Below are 27,150 nucleotides of genomic sequence, written 5' to 3' on the forward strand. Positions count from 1 at the left end.
TTATTTTGTATTGTTCTATAAACACAAAGCTTTTTGATCTTAATCTTTGGTCTCCTTTAAGTTCTACAGGCCCTTAAAAGTTCCCCTGAATAGATAGATACCTAGTTATCTAAGTAGATAGATAGAAGCAGATAGACCACTTTATATTTTGCAAATTCATATAACTAAAGAGATACAATCTGAAAAAAAAACTTTTCTTGCTGCTATTGTTTTACTTTGAATTTATGTTTTCATTATTATACCTAAGCTAGCCACTTTAGCAAAAGGAAAGTTAATAATTACCTTTTCCTACAGGTAAAAATAAGGTGGTTATTAGAAATAGAATCCCTAATGGGAATTTTCTTTCTCTTGATGCTTCGATTTATAGCTCATCAATGTCAAAGCTGACCTGAGTGCAATTCCTTCCACAGGGACACATCTTCATAGCTCTTCTTTGCATCTCAACTCTTTACCTAGAACTTAATTATTCTAATTGCACTGATTCAGTTTAAATATATGATTTCTTCATTTATTATTTTATTTAACCATCATTTTGAAAAAATTTTATTGAGGTATAATTTACATGCGGTAAAATTCACTCTTTATAGTCTACAGTCGTGAGAGCTTCGACAGAATATGTGGTTGTGTAACCGCCAACACAATTAAAATACAGAACATTTCCATCACCCACATAAAATTTTCCTCACACTCCTCGTTTGTCAAACACCTCTGCCTACACCCTCAGCCCCTGGCAACCACTGATTGCTTTTCTGTCCTTATAGTTTTGCCTTTTTCAGAATAAATAGAATCATAAAATGTACAGCCTTCTGAGTCTGGCTGCTTTCATTTAGCATGAGGCATTTGTGAGTTTCATCCATGTTATTGTATTTGTATTTTATTTTCCACGTTGTTGAGTAGTATTTCACTGTATGGGTATATCACAGTTGGCTTATCCATTCTCCAGTTAAAAGATACTTGGGAGCGTATACTCTATACTGAGTGCTATTCTCAACCTTATAGAGCTTATGGTTATAACTCAACCCTTGGGTCCACTTATTCTATAGCTCTGGTACTATCTAGTTCTATGGTAGTTGATGAAAGATACAAAGATGAGATAGCAGTCTCAGCTTCATATAGTTTACAATTAAAATGGGAATATAAACTAGAAGACAACTATAATATAAAAAGTTTACAATAGAGTTATTGAGGAGGAATTATGAGGCACAACAATAGAAATGGTTAATTTGCTTACAAGGATCCAAAATTTTATTGTATATTATATGTAATAAAGTATAGTAAGTTATAGCATATTAAAATTGCTTCATGGTATAGTTATTTGTGAAGTATCTCAGAGTTTAATTTTATAATATGATTTGACAATCAAGATTGAATGTGATGCATACAGTACAGTGAAGGATATTGGAGACTGAGGGTGTCTTTTCTAAGTCAAAGGAGAGGAGCATAGCATTAGAATACTGTTAAGTGAGAAAAGTGAATGGCTTATTTATATATTTAAGTAACAAAATATATATAATATGATACTTTATATATGATATGATATATTGATATTTTATATATCTACATATATTACATTTCATATTTCGATATATTGATATATATTATAATACACAATGAAATTTATATTGCAAATGATATATAATATATAACATACCTTCAAATTTATATAATGACCTCGTTTTTGTAAATCATGAAAGAATTGTGTGGGCTTATTTATATAGATCTGTATATAATAATGAGGTTTTATAATAAAGGGCTTGGTGACTTTGAGGTAGATTTTTTGCTTCTTACTCATTATAATTTTTGCAATGCGAATGTTCTAAGGATGATTTTTACTTTTTGAGGAGTATATTGAAGTTCACAATTTGTTTTAGAAAATTGCATGAACCCCCTGCATTGAGTACAATTGGGAGCCTAGGCCAGAATCAACTTTTAGTTCAAGGACCAGATTCTGGACTTATTCCTGTGGAAAATGGCAACTCATTGAATTATCAAATGATTTCAAGGAGGGACTTATTACTTGATTTACTTCTTAGAAAAAAAAATCTTCACATCCTACAAATATGTGTGACATCAAAGATGGTTGTTCTCTTTATGTCCCACTGAACTTAGATTTTAGCTTAGATTAGGCATATAATGGAATGAGGTAAGAAACTTAAGAACTGTTTTCTCAAATATGCATATTACTAACATGATCCTAAAGTCACCTTTTTATAGTCCATCAAGTCTTTTTCAGCACTTTCAATCTTTAAATATTACAAGTACTTTAGGCATGGCCCGTGCAGCAAAAACAAAATAAAATACCCTAAAGGACAATGCCTAGTTCGATTTGTTTTCCTGTTTGCTTTTTTTGAGTTGACATATCCTGTTCCAGTATTTGCTTTTGTTCCCTCTTCCATTTTTAACGGTAGCCATGTACTGGACTCATAGCTTTAAAGATTTTCTACAGCACCCTTAAAGCTCATTATAGTCATTATCTACTTCATGTAGTGTTAAAGTTTTTTGTATCACCTAAATTGTTTTCTTTAATTATCTGTAACACCTCTACCGTTCATTCTTCCTGGCTGACACTCTCCTACCTAAATTTTAATTACTTGCATATGTATGGGAGCCTCACAAAAAATATGACACTCTAAAGGTGACCAGATGGTTGAGGCTTATATATCATCTGAGCTAAGGAAATGGATAAAGGTTTGGGGTTTCAAAGGAAAGTAAGGCAATTCATGGAAAGTTGAGAAGAGCAAATGATTGATAATCAAAAGTTGTCTTGCCTTGCATATAAGCCTCCCAGAATAAAAGATATCTCGGTAATTGCTCTGTTCCTGGAACATGCCCCCTTTCTAAAGTAAAATTTTCTTACAAATGGATAAGTAACTTCTTCTTTGTTTTCAGAGTTCCTCCTGTATCTGTTGTTTCTCAAAATAGTCAACTAAAATTAATCCTATGCCAAAAAGGCATATTTTAGGGTAGCATATTCTGCAACCCTTTAAAATCTCTATGGCAAGGGCTGGGCAACTGCATTTTTCACATCACTGCCCAGGTCATCTACATGTGCAGGCAACACTGAAACCACTGCCTAAACTCCAAAGTGTGGGGCTGAACTCAGGAATTCAGATGTTCCTTACCTATAACTTGACATAATAGCTGACAATTTCTCTGACAAAATCTACATGCTTTTGTAGTGAGTTGAATAAACAGAAGCAATTGTAGGAAAATAACTAAACCATGTAGGGCGTTTAGAGAATATGAATTATTTTAATAGGTCTATTTGTGTAGAATTCTCTAGATCTCAACTTCTCATCCTTGAGAATAAGAATGCCACTTTCCTTCTGGTATAGTGTGGACAACTTTCACAAGGGAATTTCATCTCCTGCTTTTAAGAAAAAGAAAGACCAGGGAGGTTTTTTACATTTGCTATTTTTCAAGTGCTTTTTACTCAAAATAATGCCAAAGTGATATATTTGGGGGCAGCTTTTTCTGCCACCCTTCGCTACATACCAGTGTTACAATTGCTTTTTAATGAATTATTTTACCATGATAACAATCCTGAGAGTTAGACAATTATCATATACAGGTGAGGAAATGAAAACACAGAGCATACAGAGCATTAATGGAAGGTTGCAAAGCTGGTGATTGTCAGAACTGGGATTCAAACCCAAACTCTGACTTACAGTACACCAACTGGAATGTATTTTGCCTCACTTCAAAGTTATTTGGAAAGGACTCAACTCTGATGGTGCTACCATCTTCTATCAAAGCACCCCCTCCAAATGGGAATAAAGGAAATGAAGGAGGATTAGTATCAACTGATTCATAAGCCTATGTGTTATGTAAGACTTTTACACAGACCTCTGGAGAGAAGCTGTCTTGGGCAGAGACAGAGTTGGGGTGGGAGTAGTAAGGGATAAAAGGAGATTTGCTGCAACCCACTTCCTACTCATCATTTCCACAGAAGCTTGGAAACAGGGCATAGTTGAAGAATATTTTTGTAGTAAGAAAGCTGACTTTGGTCCAGGGTTTTGCTTGGGGATAGAATTCAGAGACGTTTTTGTATTGATGTTATCATAATAAATGGGAAATTTAGACTTTAATTTTATAATTTGCTAGAACTATCTGGAGAATTTTTATATAATAGTGTGAAAATTTGCAAAACCACATTGTGCAAACCTTTCCCTTATAATATCTAAGCAGAAAATATTATCTATAAAATGAAAATAAAATTATGGGTATGAGAACCACTTATCTAGGCTTCTTTCGTCAATCTTACTTTTGGCTCCTGAGTTGGAAATTATATAATTAAGTGTTCTTCGAGAGCAGTTCCGTAGCTTGAAAATGTGCTTGTTCTGGACTCCCTGTAGCTTCTTGCCTGTATTGAAATTAAATATCTTTAAAACATTTAAAAAAAAAAATCAAGGTTATATCAAACCTAGATTCTAATTGGCTTATGTCTATCAAGCCTTGAGATCAGGGAAGTAGCTGACCTTCAATCTGATGCCTAGGAAAGCTCACCCATTCAATGTTGGTGACTTTATTGATTTCCAGCTCTGGATTTGAGAAGATTGCTTTTAAACATCTCCTTTGGGTAGAGTCAGTTTAAAGATTCTCTTGCTTCAATAGGCATGATCAGATAGGTGTCTATAACCTTGGTCCTCTGAAGGATTGTCTGATTGGTTTTCTGTATAAAGTAATTGTGGAGACTATCCCTATAGTCCACATGTAATGCATTCTGCTCTCCCTTTCTCCCATCCCTTTAGTCGTGCTCTTTCCTTGGCTTGTCTCTTACAATGGTCTCTTAGTTGGCGAGAATGTATAATTTTCATCAGACAAATACTATATGTCCAGCAATCTATCTATTGTTTGAGCACAGAATACATTATGGCACTGCAGCACTACTCTATTCAAGGGAATAGGCTTTGGGGCCTTTTTCTGAGTCAATCTGGGCAGGATTTATGATTCAGCTATTTTGACTCAAATCAGGCTGAAAATTCCTGGTGCTTACACAATTTTAACCAGATTAAAATTTGGCATAAATATGTCAGGCTGTTCTGGTACAATATATAATATTTTGGTACAATATGACACCAAAGCAGGAAAGGAAAGAAAAGTACCTGGGATTTTCCTTGAGGCTGTTGAATGGTGGGGTGTTCGGTAGCTATCTATGCTTCCATGCGTATATATTTTTTTCCTCAATTATTCTATATATATCTGATTGATTTGCTCTTAAAATGCCATACGACTGTTCTTTATGGTAAGGATATATTGAATTATTTAATTCAATGAATGTAAACTGATACATAAAATGATTTACTCGTATGAAAGATATGTGAGTAAAGATTCTGATTAATTGTATTATTCAGTTCACGTGAATACTGAATCTAAAATGTGGACCCATTTTATTCCATTTAAATTGGGGAAAATCTAGCATTGCTTTTTAAAAATGAAAATTGAAGACAGGGCTTTTGTTGCTATGATTATGTTTGTGATTTTAATTGCTGAGATATTCATGTTTGAAAAGTATCTGCTGTCAAAGCAGAGAAGCAGCAAATGTTCATAATGCTTTTTGTACAATGACAATTACTTTGACAATCCATTTGGAGAATAACCAAAATGGTTCCAGTTAGTGTGTGTTCAGCAAAGGACCATCAGGGTCAATATAATGCCTATGAAAACGTCTGATAGAACAGATACTTCTATTATGTCATTTCCACTGATGTTTTAAGGGAAAATGGAGACCTAACCCTGAAATAATAGAGAAGAAAAGGAGCCTTTTATTATGCTACTGTTATCACATCTGGGAGGCAGTCCCCTGGGAAACCACACAGCAGAAACTTCCATATGAACTTTTTAATGCTATTTTTCTTTAGAAGATTGAAAAGCGGGGTGGGGGTGGGGTGGGGGGGGAAGAAACACTGATTTTTAAATACATGCAAAAACTCTGAGAAACATTAAGTTATGAAAGCAGATTAGTGATCTAACTCTCTATTATTTCTTAAAGTTCTGCTTAGAGACTAGAGGAAGAATAAAATGAACTTTCTGACCCATTTTGATCCTCGGATAATATTATACAGAAAAGTTTTTTGAAAACCTAAAGCAATTAACATCAGCCTTGAAATAAACACTAAAACAAAATATTTCAGAAACCCTAACCAACACAAGTTAGTTTACTTAATTCCAAAGTATCTAAAATATTTTTTCCGTTTTATACTGCTGAAAAAGAAGCCATTTAGAATGGAGGTCAAAAGAGATTTCTGGACTTCTACTTCTCCTTTTCAAGGTGGATTGAATGAGCCCTAAGGATAGGCTGGCATGTTTGTACCTATGGAGACATGTTGCAGCTGGCTCACTAGCCCAGGAGAGTCAGTTGTTAATTTGCAGGAATTTTGTGAGTTGTTCAAGAGAAGCAAGATTTGAAAATAAACTATATAAACATAGAATTAAACTGTATTGAAACCAAAGTAATCAATATTTAAACTCATTTTATAATTATTTTGTTACATTTTACTATTATCTATGCTCTTGAGATCATTTATGTTTATTGTGTCTGTATTGTGGAAATACTATATAACAGTGTGCTCCAGCACATTTCTTCCCAAGACTATGTTGATGACTTCTTGGTAGCTTGAAACCAGCTATGAGGGGAGTATTTGCAAATGGTCATGGTGGCAGTGTTTATACCACAGATATCAGATATTGGCAAATGCTATTATAATTCAGATTTAACTTAACAATGTGTATTGTTGATTTAAAAATTGGCCAAAGACCATAATAGATACCTTATCAAAGAAGATATACAGATAGCAAATATGCATATGAAAGATGCTGCACATCAATAACATCAGAGAAATTCAAATTCAAAAAAAAAAAAAGACAGTAAGATACTACTAAAGTAAGATACTACTAAACACCTATTATAGAGGCTGCAATGGACAACATCGAATGCTGGCAAAGATGAAGAACTCTCAAACATTGCTGGTGGGAATTCAAGATGCTACAGCCATTTTGGAAGACAATTTGGTGGTTTCTTACAAAACTAAATATAGTTTTACCATATGATCTAGGAATCTTTACTCAAAGAAGTTGAAAACTTATATCCACACAAAAACCTATAATTGATGTTTAGAGCAGCTATTCATAATTGCCAAAACTTGGAAGCAACCAAGATATCCTTCAGTAGGCGAATGAATAAATAAACTGAGGTACAGTTGGACAATAGAATATTATTCAGTACTAAAAAGAAATGAGTTATGAAAAGACACAGAGGAACCTTAAATGTGTTTTACTAAGTGAAAGAAGCCAATCTGAGAAGTCTAGATATCCTATAATTATGCTTATATGACATCCTGGAAAAGGCGAAACTATGGAAACAGTAAAATGATCAGTGATTGCCAGAGTTTGGAGGGGGAAAAGGATGAATGAGCAAAGCAGAAAAGGATTTTTAGGACCGTGAAAATGCTTTGTATAATATTATTATGATAAATGCATGTCATATATTTGTCCAAACCCATAGAATGTACAACACCAAGGACAAACTCTAATGTAAACTATGGATTTTGGGTGATTATGTGTCAATGTAGTTTCATAAGTTATAATTAGTGTACACTCTGGTAAGGGATGTTGATAGTGGGAGAGTCTATGCCTGTGGGAGGCAAGAGGTATATGAGACACCTCTATACCTTTCTCTCAATGTTTCTGTGAACCTAAATAAAAAAAAAAATGTTATAGCATCTGCTGCTATTACATTGCTAAAAATGATAATAACTTATAAATTGTTACAAATCTGGGGAAAGTTCTTCCAGTATCTGAAACTTATACAACTTAACAAAGAAATCAGTTATTGATAAAGGAGTGAAGTTCCAACATACATCTTCATTGCTTCACTTTTATTCTACCAATTAACATAAAGAAGATGTCAAGTAACATTCAAGTAGGAACCACACTTGTTCATCAATTGTAAGCATTAGCTATTTATGAATACAAAAATTGTGCCAAAATCAGTGAAAGCATTCTATGAGAATCAGTTGGCTTATGAATTTATAATAAAAAATATTGTATTTTTATTATTTGTAAATAGTGTGCTACATTTCCTTTTTATCAGTAAATTTATAATAAACATGTGTGTGTACACACATGCGTATATTTTTTTCCGAGTCTATTGTTAAATATTATTAGCATACCACTGTCTACCTAAATGCTGTAATTTCAAATAATCTAGTCTAAGAACACTTCTCTCCCACCTACCTGTTCTGAGGCCTGAAATTCCTATCATAAAGATGATCTCAGCTTAAAATGTTGAGCCCTTTCAAAAGGCAACTATTTCTCAAAAAAGATATTGATGAAAGTTCAATCATTTATACCTTAAATTGGAATTTGTATATCAGATAAGGTTCATTGTAGTGCCTTGACAAAACTTTAATTGAGATTTTATGATTTTTGAATCACAGAAAGATAAAACTAAACAAAATTTAGAGGAGGAAACTAAAGCTCAAGAAATCACAGAAATATTTAAATAATAATAGTATTAAGAGTCCATTTATTGAATGTCCATTATACACTATGGTCTGAATGTTTATGTCTCCCCAAATTTATATATCGAAATCCTAACCCCCAAAGGTGATGGTATTAGGAGGCAGGGTCTTTGAGAGATGATTAGATCATGAGAATGGAGCCCGCATGAATGGGATTAGTGCTTATATAAAAAGGACACCACAGAGCTCCCTAGCCTCTTCTGCCATGTGGGAATACAAAAAGGAGTCTGTGACCTGAAGAGGGCCCTCACCCAGATCATGCTGGTACCCTGATCTCAGATTTCCAGTCTCTAGAACTGTGAGCAATAAATTTCTGCCATTTATAAGTCAACTAGTCTATGGTATTTTGTTAATGCAGCCTGAACAAACTAGGACACAATATGTCATTCAGTATACTAAAAACTTAGTGTAAGTTTTTTAATTTAATTCTCATATTGATCCTCTGTTAATATTTTCTTTTGTTTATTTTATAGATAAGGAAACTGAGACACAAAGACTTCTAAAGTAATTTACCCCCAAGGTCCCACAGCTGAACTAGGCTACAGACTACAACTATATAATTAAAGAGCCTTTTCTTCCCCCATCCCAAATTAATTGAGATATAATTAACATGTAGCATTGTATATGTTTAAGGCATGCAATGTATTGATTTGATACACCTATACATTACAAAATGGCTGCCACCCTAGTGTTACCTTCATCGTGACATATAATCACCATTTATTTTTATGGTGAAAACATTTAAAATTTACTCTCTTAGCAACTTTCAAGTAACAATATAGAATTATTAGCTATAATCACCATGCTTTACAGTAGGTCCTTAGAATTCATTCATCTTCTAACTGGAAGTTTTTACTATTTGACCAGCATCTCCCCATTTGCCTCAATCTCCAACCCCTGGTAACTGCCATTCTACTCTTTCAATAAGTTTGACTTTTTAAGTTTCCACATATAAGTGGTATCATACAGTATTTGTCTTTCTCTATCTGACGTGTCTCACTCAGCATAATGCCCGTGAGATCCATCCATATTGTCACAAATGGCAGAATTTTTTTCTTTCTTATAGTTGAATAATATTCCGGCGTGTGTGTATGTATGTGTGTATCAATCACATATTCTTTATCCATTCATCCACAGACGGACACTTATGTTGTTTCCATATCTTGGCAAATGCGAATAATGCTTCAGTGAACATGGGAGTGCAGATATCTCTTCAAGATTCTGTTTTCATTTCCTTTAGATATATACACAGAACCAGGATTGCTGGATCATATGGTATTTCTATTTTTAAATTTTTGAGAGACCTCCACATTGTTTTCCATAGTGGCTGAATCAATTTGTATTCCTACCAATAATGCATAAATGTTCTCTTTTCTTTACGTCCTCACCTCCACTTGTTTTTTATCTTTTGTCTTCTTGATGGTAGCCATTCTAATAGGTGTGAGGTGATATCTCATTATGGTTTTAATTTGCATTTCCCTCATGATTAGTTATGATTTGCATTTCCCTCATGATTAGTTATGCTGAGAATCTTTTCATGTATCATTTGGCAATTTTTATGTCTTCTTTTGAAAAATGTTTATTCAGTTTGTTTGTTTTGGTATTGAGTTGTATGAGTTCTTTATATATTTTGGATATATGATTTGCAAATATTTTCTCATATTCCATAGCTTGCCTTTTTTAATTTTGTTGTTTCTTTTGCTGTGCAGAAGATTTTTAGTTTGATGTCTTACTTTTAATTAAAAGTCTTACTTTTAATTTTTTCCTTTGTTGATTGTGCTTTTGGTGTCATATCAAAAAATCATTGCCAAAATCAGTGTCAAGGAGCTTTTGACCTATGTTTTTTTTTCTAGTAGTTTTATAGTATCAGGTTTTGCTTAAGTCTTTAATCAAGTTGAAGTTAATTTTATGTGTGGTATAAATTGAGGTCCAATTTTATTCTTCTGCATGTGGTTATCCAGTTTTCCCAGCACCATTTACTGAAGAGATTATTCTTTTCCCATTGAGTATCTTGGCTTCAAGAGCCTGTTCTTTACCCATTACTTTATACCACTCCTAAAACCCAGATCTTTAGTTCCTAAGTTTGGGTTTATCATATAATTTTGTGCTTCTCCCTTTAGTGTAGGTATTACTTAATATAAATAAAGGGATAAATATGATGTTATGAATTAATAACTGATGAGAAGAGGTTCAAAGTTTGATGCCCAAGTCACTCCATGTTAAGGAGTTATATAGAATAGGAGAAATAAGGAGAGAAGACTACATCTGTTAACTCAGGCCGCAAAAATCCTGCAATCTAAACAATCACCAAAATCTCAGAGGTATCGCAGTAAGTGTTTGTTTAGCCTGCCAGTCTTAGAATTAGTTGCTCTGGACTGGGCTTAGCTGATCTTCACTATGCTCACCCATGTGTCTGTAGCTTAGTTTGAAGCTTCGTTTTAGGCAGGGCTGGGCCAGGGCAGCTTATCTGCGGCAGCTCTGCTCCAAATTTCAGGCCTCCATTGGGCAAATCCAAGAACGTCCTTCTCATGGCAATGGTTTTTTTTTCATGACTCTTCTTGCAAAACATTTGCTAATAAACCATTGACAAAAGCAAGTCACACAGTTTAACCCAAACCCACACAAAGGAGAAATGAGCTACACCTACAATGGCTGAGCATTATAAAGTTTTGTGTTTTCGTTTTTGCAAAGATGTGTATGTGAGGGAGGTGAATGATAGAATTGATTAGTAAAATCTACCTCAGAAACTAAGGCTGAGTGACCAAAGACATTGGAAGAAAACAGTATTTCACTGGAAGCCAAGTTAAGAACATGCATCAAGGAGAACGTGATCTATTGCTGATAGGTCATATAAGATGAAGACTGAGACCTCTACTAAGTGAACCTTAGAGGTCATTAGTGACTCTGAAAAGAACAATTTCAATGCAGTGTTGGGGACAAAATTCTGACTGCTGAAGATTTAGGAGAGAATAGGAGGAGAGAAATTAGAGAGAATAATTATAAATAATACTTTCGTGGATTTTTACTGTGAAAGAGCATAGAAAGGTGGACTGGTATCTGATTGGGAAATGGAGTTAAAAGAAATTTTTATAATTATTTTAATGTGGGATAAGTAATAGGTTTGTATGCTGATGGCGGTTACTCACAGATGATAAATTGATGATATCGTACAAAGAACAGAGCATTGTAAACATATGTCTTTGAATAGGTAGGATGATACAGGAACTAGTTCATTATCAGAATTGTCTTTACATAGGAGCCTGGAGAATTTATCTATAGTAACAAAAGGGAAGGTATAATATATGCTGGTATTGGATAGCAATGTTCATGGGAGTCTGTAGAAGTTCCCTAGGAAACCACAGACTTCCAAACTCTGGAATTCTGTAGTTTGTAAGTGAAAGAACCATTGGCATGATCATCTACAGCTGAACACTTTTACTTTTTGTGAAAACTCTCAATTGTACTTTTTATGACTTTCAACTAGCCTATATACATACTGGAACTCATTATAAAAAACATTTTTCCTTTCTCTCCAAGCACAGGAAATCACATTAAAGTACATCAATTTTTCAATGCTGCTTTAAATCTGAGAGTTTAAAAGTCTTTTTATCCCAACTTAACCAACTGCTTGGCTAAAATTACTCTTGAAGTACCTCTTATAGGATTAAACATCTAAAACATTTACTGACAAGAATGAACTGTCCCCTTTGTACTGATTGGGTATTAAGAGTTTTCTTTTTCCTGAGACTAAAGCTTGATTGACTCAATGAATAAGAAGTTCCAAGTACACTTATAGTAGCCAAAAAAAGAAAAAAAGCAGAAAAATAAAAGCTAAGGATGAACAAAATATTCTATAATATCTTAAGACCCAAGTGGAATTTTCCAAAGATGCTATTCTATTTATTATAAATTTTGTTTTCATAAAGTAGCAAAAATTGTTTTCCTCCTGAAGTATCTGTATTCTTTAACTAGAGCCTCTCTATATTTAGTCACAGAATCTCTGCTTTTTTTTCTTCTCCTGCCATCATTGAAAGCAAACTCTTACAATAGTCTGAGGTGACCTAGCTTTCATAGCAGATTGTTTAGCCCAATGTCGGAATGAAAACAGATAAGCTACGATATAAATCTGTCCTTCTAATAAAAAATTGGAGATGATGAAGGGTGGCAGATGGATTCCAAACTAAAGGAATCCATCCTCCACAAGTTTTGGCATTAAAAACCAGATTCTATGCCAGGGACAAGATGGACATTTGGGACACTTTTGGCCAAGGATCTTATCCTCATTCCTGTCACTAGGACTATTCTTATGATACACATTTCCATACATATGCTTCATGGTGTGACCTTAGCCTGCCTCCTTTGCCAAGTTGTGCAGACTTTCCATGGGGGCTCTCAGTTATCATCATCATCATCATCATCACCTGAGTATTTGTTTGGGTGGAAACATTGCAATTGCAATGTTTTCTAATTCTGTACTGTAGAAAATTATTTTAAAAGACTGCTTTAACACTGAGCTGTCTTTGATAAAATTTTGAGATTTATTTACTTTACAAAAAAAGCATACCCATTTAAAATTAAAACCAATCTTAAAAATAAGCTAAAACTTTTTTCTTTCCATTTTAACTGAAAAAGTCACATTCTGGACCCATTTCACCAAAACATGTGTAAAGATAATAAAGAAAAAAAGTGGGACTGCTCATGGCAATGTCTGGAGACATTTTTGCTTGTCACAGTGTAGGGAGGGGTTGCTCCTGGCCTGTGGTAGGTAGAACCAGAGATACTACTGAACATTCCATAATGCAAAGGACAATCTCCACTGTCTTTCCCCACCCCACAAAAAAAAAAAAAAAAAAATTAGCCTGCCCAAGATGTCCGTATAACAGTGAAGAGATTGGGAAATCCTCTGTAAGGTGATAATCATGTCAGATCTTCATGCCACTCCCTAATGAGTCCAGAAAAGATTAATTTCCCCTTGTAACACTTAAATAGATCTTCAGTGGATTTTCACTTCTAGTGTAGAATGTGAGAAAACATAGAAGACCTTCACTCATAGTAACAGCAAGCAAAATATAGGTAATATAAATGTCATACATATTTATGTGACTATTTAAGAATTCCAGATGCGAGAAAGCCTTGATGAACTGATTTCCAGAGAATGGAGCCCTGCATAGTTGAGCAGTGAGCTGCACAAGGTTCTGGGGCGAAAAATGGGTCTGGATATAGACAGATGATAAAGAAAGCCTGCCAGAGACCTAAAACTTTGAGGCTGAAAAGAAAGCAGCTGAGCCACTGGCAACAGTAGGAGAGGTGGATGGATTAAAATCTTGAAAATCCTCAAACACAATACTTGATAGTTTCCATGGCATAACAAAGTTCTCTGTGTCTCCTTTCCTCTAATTTTTAGGAGAAAAATAAAATGGAAGTGGAACTAAAACAGCAGAAAGATCCTGGGCTGTCTCACACAGTCGCCAAGTGCTTGGAACTGCTGAACTGAATCATTCAACCTCAGTCCACCTATTCTTGGCTTCAGGCCCAGATACTGAAAAAAAAAAAAAAAAAGTCTAGTTCCTGGATGACAGTAGGGGCAGTAATGGCAGTGAAAGCAGCAATAACACAAGTAGTGGGTCGTGACTCAGTTTTCTTAATATTGTGGCTCAGTCACAGACTCATGGTGAAATCTCTTTCCTTTAGCAAACAGATGACTGAAAGAGTTTTCACTCTCAGGGAATAGAGATAGAAGTAGTAGCAGTAGTAGTAGTAGTAGTCGTAGTAGTCGTCGTAGTAGTAGTCATAGTAGTAGTAGTGATAAATTGACAGTATTCCTCAACCTCTATTATTCTTCCATAGACAATATCTCTATACAATAAAAAAAAAAAATCGCAAGACATGCAAAGAAGCAAGTAAATAGAATTTATATTCATGAAATAACATTCGCTTGGACTAACCCACAGGTAACACAGATAGTAGAAGTAATTGACAAGGCCTTTAAAATAACTTTTATTGACAAATTGAAGAATTCATAGAAAGAGGTGGAAAGAATGAGGGGACAGAGAATTTTATTAAAGAAGTAGAAACTGAAAAAATAGCAAAAGAGAAAACCTAGATATAAAATATAGACATATGTGAAATTTAAAAATACATTAATTTAATAGCAGAATAAACACTGTAAAATAATGGATCGATCAGCTTAGAGACAGATTGATAGAAATTATCTGAAATGAAGAATAGAGAGAAAAAAGACTGAAAAAGAGCAGAGCCTATGTCAGCTGTGGGATAACGTCAAATGATCAAATACATGCACTAGGATTAACAGAGGGGAGGAGAGATTTAGCATGAAAAAATTGTAAAGGTAAAAGAGGACATACTTTACGTTTCTAATTTTTTAGAATTTCAAGATTGTTGAAAATTAATTATTAATTTATGATATAATAATTTATAATATAACATTTATAATATAAATATATAACATGATAATTTATAATATTATGTAAATATATATTTCTAGAGATAGCAATCAGCATACTAATTCTGGAACTAAATAGACTGAAAATGAACATGAGGGGACTTTTAGGATAATTTCATGTCCCTATATTTTGTTTAGGGTATTGGCTACAGGGTGCATACATTTGTCAAAACTCATCGTATGCACTTTTAAACATTCTGTATATGTATGTGTGTGTATAACAGTTCCATTAAAGTATAATTAACATACAATAATCTTTACATAAAATACACCATTTGCTAAATTTTGACAAGTATACAGTAGTCCTCCCTTGTCTGTGTGGGGTACATTCCAAGACCCCCAGTGGATTCCTGAAACCACAGAGAGTACTGGACCCTATATATACTGTTTTTTCTTATACATAAATGCTTATGATAAAGGTTCACTTATAAATTAAGCACAGAAAGATATTAACAACCATAACTAATAATAAAATAGAATAATAAAACAACATATTGTAATAAAAATTATGTAAATGTGCTCCCTCTCTTTCTCTCTGATAACTGATCTGATAACCAAGATGGCTTCTAAGTGTTTAACTGATGGGTACCATATTCAGTGTAAATACTCTGGAAAAGAGATAATTCATTCCTTTGGTGGGCTGAAGTGGGGTGGCATGAGATTATTATCGCATTACTCAGAATAGCATGAAATTTAAAATTTATGAGTTGTTTATTTTTGGAATTTTCTATTTAATTTTTGGACCACTGTTGACCACGATAACTGAAACCATAGAAAACGAAACTATGATAAGGGGACTACTGTAAACACCCACAAGACAGTCACCACAATAAAGATAATTAACATATCCATTGTCCCAGAAAAGTTTCCCCATGCTCTTTTATAATCTCTTTCTTCCATCCCTTCTCCCATGTACAGATATTTGGTTGTTTCAGGGAGCAGGGTAAATCTGATTCCTGATGCTATATCTTGGCTGAAAGTAAAAATTGTGTGTAGTTGTATATTGCATTTCTTTGATGGTAAATAAAATTGAATGTTTTTTTTAATTGTCCAAGGTATTATTATTTGGTTTTCTTTTGACTATAAAGAAAAACATAATCAATGGAATCTCTAAGATAACCACATAGGTAGAAAGTTTATCATTTTGTTCTATGAGATCATGCATCAGCTGCCATCATTCACCTGACATCAATCTATTCATATTTTATGCATAGTACTTACCATATCTTGAGCATACAAATATGCCAGTGATCCTCCATAGATGTCAATAAAGAAAAAATGATTAAATTGAGAAATAGGACAAAGGAGCGAGGTACACAAACAAACAAAAACTTTAGTAAGCTGATATTGGAGGACATAATTTAAATATGTGAAGGAAGTAATCTTTGCAATTCTAAACCCGAACTTGAACAGCTTTTCCCCATTCAGTCCAGTCAGCACTTGACTGGAGAAAGCTTTCCTCCACACCTACACACGTGTGGCATGGAAGAGCAAGAGAATATGTGCTGCTCGGAAGCTTACTTCCAAAAAAGTGGGAAAAGACCACCCATGCTTAGATTGTCCTTCTAAAACCAAGAATTTTATGTCGCTCCTGCCTATCCTTAGGAGAGCAGTGAGACAGAATTGTCTTTACAGTGGAGTTCAAGAAATGGACAGAAACTTTGGGTGGAGAATAGCTTTTTATTCTTTTAATCTACTGGCTTACACATTAAATCTGTGTTTAATGAAGAATGAGGCTATCTGCTTCAGGGTGGAGAACTCAAACTGTCAGGAGAGTTCAGCTCCCATTTTCCTGAGACTAAGTCTCCAAGAAGAACCACTGCTCTGTTGGATATTCACTTGTGACAACTGCTAGATGACAAAATTTTGCCTCAGAGGGCTCTAAAGTGGCTTAGAACTATTACTTCATTAAATCAAACTCTAGGCTCCAACCAAAGCTGAAAACCCAAAGCTCACTATTCTATTTTTTCATCCCAAATTATATCTAATGTTGTCCAACTAGCCCATCACAGTTTCTGCAACAAGATAAGATAAATGAATTAAATATCTAATAATAAAATTGTCGACAATAGAGAAATGTAGCATTTTTAATATAAGTCCCTACTATTATAGATTTCATGAGGAGAAATTAAAAACCTCAAATTAATATTTTTATAAGCTGAAGTCAAAGAAATTTAAATTAAAAAATAAGCCATCTTACCCTTATGAGTTAAAATTCAAAAAATTTAAATCCAAAATTTATACTCTTCAAGTTCATGTTTGCAGTTGTATCCAGTCCTGTTTCTCTGTGGATCGCATATGTTTCCTTCAGAATTCAAAGTTTTGCTTCATACTAAATCTCTGATTTGTCTCATTTTAAACAATTCAGAAGATACAAAGATACACAGTATTATCATGTCCTGGCTTCACTGCCACAAAATTTAGAAAATGCTAATTCTCAGCTCAAAAACTGTTATCCCAGGCAAGATCATGTTTCTAGAATCCAAGATTTAGTGTTGGCAAGGACCATCGCAAAACTTGCGTGGTATCTCAGTGAACAAGGTTATAGAGAAATCTTGGTTTCAGCCTTAAATGCTATCTTATGGTGATTGTTTGGAATAGTTGTATGAATGAAATTAAACTAAATTGAGAGAGGTCTCTCAGTGACAAATTAATATTAGCACACCGTGTTGGGGGAGGAGGTATGCATACTGTTGTCTCTCAATCTGGAAGTGGTATTTGAGACTCAACAATTTTCTTGCAAAGCTTAGAAATTTGCTCCAGCCACTAGGCTTTAAAAGAAGTTCCTTTCTTTTCCATCTTTTATTTTTTAACAAATCCTAATCTCCTGTTCACCTTGGCACACTTTTTCTGGCATCTCAGTGCTGCATTGAAGGTGACTTTAATCTAGTCATTAATGACACAGCCTTTGCCACAGTGGTTTTATTTTGGCAGTGGATTTTAATTGTCTAGGGAACTTTAAACTACTGATTAGCATATTACCCTGGGCAATGGGGTTTATAATAGCTCCCCAAGTGATTCTAACATACAGCTAAGATGGAAGATACCTGCTCTAGTCTGGTGAGCAAGTATATTTACTTCAGACTCCACTGGCAGCTTCCATCATTTCTTGCTTAGGAATTACTATGGTGGATGAACCTGTCTCCTATGAATGTTTTCTCACTGAACACTACATTGGTTCTAACTGGAGGAACATTTTCTGTACGTGCCTGAATTGCTGCTATTCATGTTCATAAAACTTGTGTCCTAGGAATATGGAATGTCTAATCTTTGAACAGTATTTTTTTATAACATGTTTTGTCCTCAATAGTAAGATACGCCTCTAAAATTTCATTTCTCTTTGCTGTGTTCTGTCCTTTCAACAAGGCTCAGTTGAGCTTCTAATGGTTTAATGTTTTTTAAATAGTGGCTATTTTCTTTTTTATCACATGTAAACTCAGCAATGTAATGGATTTTAGTGCAATATTTTTTCCTTTTCTTTGATTTTTGGTCCAGATATTCATCTTTCTAACATACTCTTCTCCATTTTGCAACCCAAGCATACTCTGGTTCTTCCTGTGGTGATATACAAAGTTCCAAGTCTACCAAAGGCATCAATTGTTCATTTGAATCTTGTCCAACTTCACTTCCCTGAGTTAGATAATTCTACCCAGAAGGAGATTCTCAACCATCAAATCAATATCCAGCTCAGGCTTGGACCAGATTTATCATTGTCCTTCCCAGTTTTGAGGCAAAGATACATCATCTTTGTTGAGATTTTTCTTAGTCATAAATTTCAGGAGTACATTTTCTTAAGACACAGGAAATGTCATAGCTACGTAAGTAATTGAGAAAACCTTCCTATAGTGTTTTAAGTATTCTATAATAATCTTTCATGCTTCCCTTTCAAATCCATTCAAAACTTCTGTAATCACTGCTTTTACTATTCAAACCTTTAAGAGATAGTCCTCTACTTACTCTTACTATAGACTGCATTTGGTATCATGATACTATTTCTCAGTTGGTTTCTGGACCTAGCTGCTTGGTAAAATCATATCAGGCTGCTCTATGAGAATATGCAAATATTCCTATTTTATTACTTTGGAACCTGCTCTGGTAATATTTAAATTTCCTCTTCATTCCTTTTCTAATGCATTCAGAATATATGTCTGTCAGCTGTTAAGATTATAGTCATTCTGTTAAGGAAATCTCTCTTTTCCTCCGGCTGAATCAGTGTTTTACTTTTTATTTTCTTTTGCTCATTACACCTTTTTTAGTGGTAAAACTAAAGCAAACTTTCAAACCAGCTCAGTTCCAGCTTGATTTCCTGAGCAAACAACTTTTGGAGACACAATCAGAACTCTTAAGTTGCTCCTTTGCTTTTGAAATTATAATAATTTCACTGCATTTCTTCAACCCAAGAAGGTGGCGTATCCTTTTTAAAGTAAGCTTCCTCATTCCTCTCTATTTGTTTATGAATACATTCTTTTATCCTCTATGGGTGAAGGCTATGTTTGTGATTTTAGAAATCCAAAGCTATGGTTAATATTTATATAATTAACAAATCCAGAACAATGTTAAGGCTATAGAATTATAGATTAACCCCATATATCCCAGGCTATTCCTTCCAGGTTTCTCCTTTGAACCTGAGGACAGTTCAAAAAATATAAAATAATGGCCCATTCTGGTACAGTCTACGTGGGCTACATGCTTAAACTTGCCATAAATACTTTTTTTCCAAGCCTGACATTATTTTCCTTTGTCATAAGTATGCCTGCCTAGAAAAAGATGTATAATTCAAAGATAGACTATAGCAACTATGTCATCTTCAAATAAAAATGGCTTCCATTTAGTTAGCATCTCTTTTGTCCCAGGTGTTGATATCACTTAGGTAAGGTAATTGTCAACCTTTCTCTAAAATTCTGGTAGGATTTTGTTATGGCAGAATACATTATATGAAGGGTAGATATGTTGCTTGGAGATGTTAGAAGAAAATAAAATGTTAAAGGAAAAGAAAATACATTATTGTTGGAAAAAAAGGGTATTGACAAAATTGAAGATCTTGTCTCAAAATATATTGTAGGAGACAAAGGAGCAAATTCTTGTAAAGTACTTTGAAGGTTTCAAATCTCTGGAAGGAGGGGAGGATTTAGACTACATGAAAGCAATATGCTGGCATTTCTATAACTCTTCTCATGTGCTAGTACTCTTCAAAGCATGTTTAATATGTTAAATATTTAATTTGCAGAAAAATTCCATAAGATCTGAACTGTTATTAGCCTTATCTAACACAGTGATTCTCAATCAGGAGCAGTCTTACCCCCAGAAGACATTTGGAAATACCTGGAAACATTTTTGATTATCAAAACTTAGGAGAAGGGTGTTCTAAGTATTTAGTGGGTAGCAACACCAGGGATGCAGCTAAATATCCTATAGTGCACAGTACAGTCTCCCACAACAAAGCTTTTAAAACAAACCTTGAAAATAAATGAAAAAAAAAAAGGCAAAAAGAAATTAAATAACTATAACTTGCCCAGGACTACACAGCAAGTAAGTGTTGGATATGCTCTTCCGTCACATTGTACTTCATCTTGAAGAATATCATAAGAAATGGGTCCAGCAAGAACAAAATATTAAGGTAATAGAACAGAGTAAGTGTGTGCATGCAGGCACACATGTAATGGTGGTATGGTACCAAAAATAAAGCATTAAGTATTCAGCTAAGAAATATATTTATCTAAAGAGCAATAGAAAAATGCCTATGTGTGTTAACTAGATAGATATTTTGAAAATAATTTTAAAAATATATCAGAATGAGGGTAGAAATGTTGTTAGTTATTATGGACTTAGACTAGGGTGCTGAGAGTAAAGAGATGATTTTAATCCAAGAGATAATATGAAGAAAAAACAAATGAAAAGAGCTTGATGGATGAATGGCTATTCCAAGTAAAGGAAAGAGAATAAGTTTTTTTAAAAAAAGTGATTTTGCTATTCTAAACTATAGGAGCTAAAAGGATTGTGGTACAATATAAAGAGATGGGAAAATTGAGGAAATAAGCTGATTTGGGAAAAGAAACATTGATATCCAAATGATGCTACCTTGTAGCCATGTGGGGTTACAGATTGTAGGCTTAACATAGTTTGGTTCCAGACCTTATACCTGGTTTACTTCAGATAGTCCCCGTTTAAGCCTTTGTGTAGATATTATTTTTAATATTGCCCTTGCCCCTTTAACTTATAAAAGTGTCCTGTTTGGACAATAAATTATGCAGTTACCGTAACAGAAATCCAGTAAGGTATGAAATCTTGTAAGCTTCTGGTATTTCCAGATGATGCTAAGTTTGAGAACTCATGCTAGAGAATTTTAATAAATACCACAAGGACATAGTGGCACGGTTGTCTTATCAAATGGCAAAGTATATCTTAGAATGTGGAACATCTCTTCCAAGGTAACAATGAAAATCTGGAAGCTAAATTTTTATTTTTTGTTTTCCAGAGATATAAAAACACCATAATTTACATGTAATTAAGTAGGAGAGGGGCTGGAGAAAAAGATAATACTGGAAATATATCCTGTATGACAGATTGCAATTGAGGACGTTTAACCAGACAGACAGGAACTGAAAACAATGGGTCTGAGAATAGTTTTAGTTTAATTACCTTTAACATCGAAATATAACATCTGTACTACACCTGGATGGAAAACTATCTCTACCTGAGTTTGAGAAAACCTAACTGTCTTGACACAACTTTAAACTTTATTTGACCCTAAGTTGTTTAAAGTATATTTAAAACACAGAAATAAATATCTCCCACCTGTTGCTGTCTGATTTTGGAACATTTTGGGTCAGGAAGAATATTGGAAACAGAAGGAAACTAATTTTAGCTTGATTGATTATAATACTATATCTTCAAATCTTTCTTGTTCTCACATACTTTACATATTGCAACTATTTAGGGACCTTTCTCAATGGAGCAGTAAATAAAACAGATGCAGACTTTGGAGAATGGTAGAAGCACCAAGAAGGTCATATGGACTTCATTCAGCTGAGCACAAAATTCAACATCTGGATAAGTCCAATTTTGATCCCAGTTCTGTTGTTGTCTTGCAATATTACTCAAGGAAAAAAGATCTCTCACTCCCTTTGGGTTCCAATATTCTTATTAAGAATGGGAAACACCTTGGCATCAATTGTATGGGTTGAATATGTAACTAACTAGTCCATTTCGATATGAGTTGGGAAAATTAACAAAAGCTACTACTAATGTAAACTACTATTAAATTTAGGTCAAGACACGTAATTTATCTTTAGAAATGCCATTGACATCATGCTCTGCTTGCTATTGTAAATCTGAAAATTCTGCTCCAAGTGGGGTTTTTGTTCTTTCATTTGTTTACAAAATATATGGATGATAAGTTGGGAAGATGCTCTTTCCATGCAACCTCTTCACCTGATTATTCCTGCTACTGGACGTAGCCAAATTATTGTCTCTAACTCATAAATTAGTACCATCATAAAAACCTGTTTCAGTTCTTAAAAATTTGGTAGTAAAAGTTATAATTTTTCATTTTAGAAAAAAAAGGAGATAAGTAGCAAATTTTATGTCATTATTCAGGGATAACCTCTTTTAACACTATTGTATATACTTTGTCTTATTTTCATGAGTAGATTTGTATTTATAAGTGGTATATGAATATATATAACTGATTATGTGTGTATCCTACATTTTCCTGATTAATGTACCCTTTCACTTTCTAAAAAAGCTCGATTCAAATCTTTCCCATGCTCTTTAAATTGTTAATGCCTCTTCATCCTTAGCAAATGACCTCACCTCTAATATTGAGGAACAAGAGGCCATCAATTGGGAATTATTTCAACTTCTTGCTACCAGGCCTACAAATTTGACATCTTCATCTATCCTTTCCTTTGTCATCCAGGTATAGTGGAGAACATGTTGCTTTTCCTTTTGATGCCAATAGATCCAATTGTGCATATTCTCAGGAATCTCATTATAACAATTATTTTTTCAGCTTCTCCTTCTTTAGTTGGTTCATTCATAGCGACTAGCATTGAATTTTTTTTTTTTCAGATGTATAAAATGTTTCTATGGCTTTCAGATGCATATTTGAATTACTCATACTCCTCAGCTCATGACTGGCAATCGACAATTTCTAATTTCTTCCTTTACCCCCAAGACAGTCCCCCTTTGACCAGGGGAACCTGCTCCAATGTTTATACACACACATAGTCTTATCCTTGTATACTTGTGAAATATATAGTATATTTGTGTTGGAATTTCCTGCCTCAGATTAGAACCAAAATTATAATTATTAGATGAATATGAAAATATTAATTTTATAAATAGTAATAAAAAACTATGTAGAAATTTTGGCTTTGGCATGAGGCAAAATGGACTTGCTGACAGTCTTCTTCACATAGTACCTTTTGTTTCCTTTTCTTCTCTTGCATTTTTGCAAATGATGGGACTGCCAATGAAATCAAGAATCACAATTATGAGATTAGACATCTTTTTCCCATTCCCAATCTTAGAGAATATTTCTTTCACCATTCTTAGGATATTAGCTGTAGGTTCCTCTGCACGTGTCCTTTTTGTTGTTGTTGTTGTTCTTAGATTGAGGATGTTTCATTTCATTCCTAGTTTATCGAAAGTGTTTATCAGGAATTTTGTAGATTGTGTCCAATGCTTTTTCTGAATCTGTTAAGATGATTGTATGTTTCTTTATTTTTTAACCTGGTAATATGGTGAATCATATTGATTAATTTTCTTGTTAACTCTATCTTGCATTTGAGGGATAAGCCATATTTGGACACGATTTATTAACTTTTTTATGAATTGCTAGATTGTGTTTATAACATTTTGTCAAAGAATTTCTTGTCTATGCTCATGAAGGATATTGGTGTGTAGTTTTCTTTTCTTGTAATATCTTTGTTGGATTTTATGCAGAGTATGTCTAGGAGCATAACATGATTTGGGATATGTTTTCTTACCCTCTGTTTTCTGCAAGAGTTGGCATGGAGTTAGCAATATTTATTTTTTAAATGTTTGTTCATAGTCCTGGGCCTACAATTTTCCTTGTGTGTTTTATTATCCTTTTAATAGCTATAGGATCTGAAACAATAACCTTCCCTTTCATTCCCATTCTTAAATTAGAAACTTAGATGGTTAATTAGAGCCTTTTTTTCTTATCTAATATAATTGTTTAATAACATATTCCTTCTAAAAACTGCTTGAGCTATTTTTAGAATCTCACATTTTGGTTTATTTTCATTAAGTTCAGTTTTTGTCTAATTTTCTTTGCTATTATTTTCTTCAATCCATGAGTTATTTTAAAAAAGAGTTTACTTTAATTTCAAAATACTTGGCAATTTTCCAGATATTATTTTTATATTGATATTTACTTTAATTCCATTTTGGTCATAGATTACACTTTTCATTATTTCCGTGCTTTTAAATTGTTCAAGACTTATTTTATGACCTTGAACATGCAACAATCTCTGGTGCATTTGAGAAGAATGTGAAGCCTACTGTTGCTGGAGAGATTGTTCCATATATATCAGTTAGATCAAGTTTAATGGAAATGTTTAATTCTTTTACATCTTTATTGAATTTCTATCTGCTTTTATTCTATCAGTTACTAAGACAGTGTTGAAATGTTTAACTCTATTTTTGGATTTCTCTGTTCTTTCAATTCTAATTTTTGCTTTATCTTGCAACTCTGTTATTAGGTGAATACACATTTAAGGATTATTATATCTTCTTGAGCCAATTAGCTAATAAAAATTTCCTTTTTAATCATGATAATATTACTTATTTTCATATCTTTTGGTTAATAATATAGAAACTCCCATTTTTTTTTTGATTTGTGTTTTCTTGGTCTATATTTTGCATTATTTTACTTTTAAACTTTTTGTTTCTGCAAAAGTGGGTTTTTTTAATAGATAGCATATAGATAGACCTTTTTTGTTTTTAATTCTGACAATCTCTGCCTTTTAATTAGAATGTTTAGACTATTAATATTAAATGTAGTCATTGACTGCTGGATTTAAATATTACATGTTGCTATTTATATATATATGTATCCCATCTAGTTTAATTTTCCTTTTTTATATATTTTATTATTCTATTTATCTATACTATTGACTTAGTAGGTACACATCTTTGTTTAATTTTTAGTAGATTTTCTAGGGCTCATCTATGCATTTTTTAACTTATAATAATCTACCTTCATATACTATTATTTCACTTTACATATACTATAAAAATCTTATGAGAGTATATTTCTATTTCCCTATTCTTTTTGCTATTGTCAGTAAACATTTTACTTCTATGTATACTCTAAATCCAATAATACTTCACTATTTTTGTTTTAATAGTCAACCATGTTTTGAAGAGATTAAAAGTGAGAGAATATGTAAATTATATCTTTCCACACTTTTAACCATTCCCTGCAGTTTTCATTTAATTGCACAGATCCAAATTTCCATTAATATTTTCTGTGAAAGATTTTCTTTAAAATTTCTTTTAATACCAGTCTGTCAGTGATGAATTCTTTCAACTTATGTTTGTCTGGAAAAGTCCTTATTTCACCTTCAAATTTGGAAGCTGTTCTCACAGAGTAAAAGATTCTTGCTTAAAAAAAAATGTTTTCTCTTATCTACAGACATTCTTCCATGGTCTTCTGATATGTATAGCTTCTGAATGGAAGTCTGTTTTAATTTTTGTCTTTGTTCTGTATACAACATGGTTTTTTTTCTGTCTCTTTTAAGTAGTTTTTCTTTATTACTGACTTTCAGCATTTGATTATGACATTTCTTGATGTAATTTCTTCTTTAAGCTGAATTTTACTGGGTTCTCTATCTGTGGATGTATAGTTTTCATCAAATTTGGAAAAATTTTACAAACATATCTTCAAATATATTTCTGTTCTGTCATCTCTCTTCTCTCCTTTGGGACACCAACACATGTTATTTCATTTAATATTGTACCACATATTACTGATATGCTTTTTATTTTGATCTTTTCTCTCTTTCTTCATTTTGGGTAATTTCATTTGCTATCTGTATAATGTTTGCAATGCATAATTGCCTCTTAACTTTATTCATTGTATTTTTCATTTTACAAATTATATTTTTACTCCAGAATTTTCACTGGCATCTTTTTTATACCTTACATTTCTCTCTACATTATGGTCATGTTTTCTTCTACTTTCTTGAACATACAGAACAATATTTATAATAGTCGTTAACATCTTTGTCTCCTAGTTCCATTATATCTCATTTCTGATTCTGATTCTACTGTTGATTTTCTCATGATTAACAGTTATATTTCTGTGTTCCTTTGCATAACTGATAATATTTTATAGAATGTCAGATGTTGTGAATTTTTCATTATTATTTCTTAGATTTTGCTGTATCCTTTTAAATATTATTAGAGTCTTTCCTGGAGTACAGTGAAGTTACTTAGAATTAGCAGGATATTTTTAAGGCTTTACTCTTAAGTAGGACAGGTCCTACTTTTCAGTAGGACAGGTCTTAAGCAGATTTAATCTAAGGCTCAATAAATCCCAGTTACTAAGGTGATAGTCTTCTAAAATGTGTTCACTGTGCCCTCACGTATTACAAGGTCTTTATCCTCTGGCTGGTAGGAATACAAATTATTCCCAGCCCTGTGTGAGCTCTACTCCTTTTCCCTCCTACTCCTCTCTGGAGGGTCTTTTTTCAGTGTTGGATAGTTTCCTCCCCTACTCCCCTACTGCACAGATCCATATTTAACTAAAGACTCAAAGAATTCCTCTTTAGAGTTTCAGTTCTCTCTCTCTCTCTCTCTCTCTCTCTCTCTCTCTCTCTCTCTCTCTGTGTGTGTGTTCGTGTGTGTGCGCGCGCGACACCTTTTTCTCTAGTACTTTGCCCTATAAATTCTAACTAACTTGACCTCCCCAAACTTCAGCCTCTGCCTCCTGAATTCAGTGAGATTATTGAATTGTCTCTGGGTTACCCCTCACTTTGCTGTGCCCTGGAAACTGCCTTTAGGCAGCAAGCTGGTACAATCATAGACCTTTTTGTTTCTCTTCTTTTCGAGGATCACAGTCTGGCAGTGCTTGCTATCATTACTTCCCATAGTTTGTTTGGTTTTCTAGATGTTTAAGTCAGCAGAATAAATCTG

Source organism: Pteropus vampyrus, unplaced genomic scaffold (genome assembly GCF_000151845.1).
Source record: "Pteropus vampyrus isolate Shadow unplaced genomic scaffold, Pvam_2.0 Scaffold1, whole genome shotgun sequence".
Lineage (NCBI taxonomy): Eukaryota > Metazoa > Chordata > Mammalia > Chiroptera > Pteropodidae > Pteropus > Pteropus vampyrus.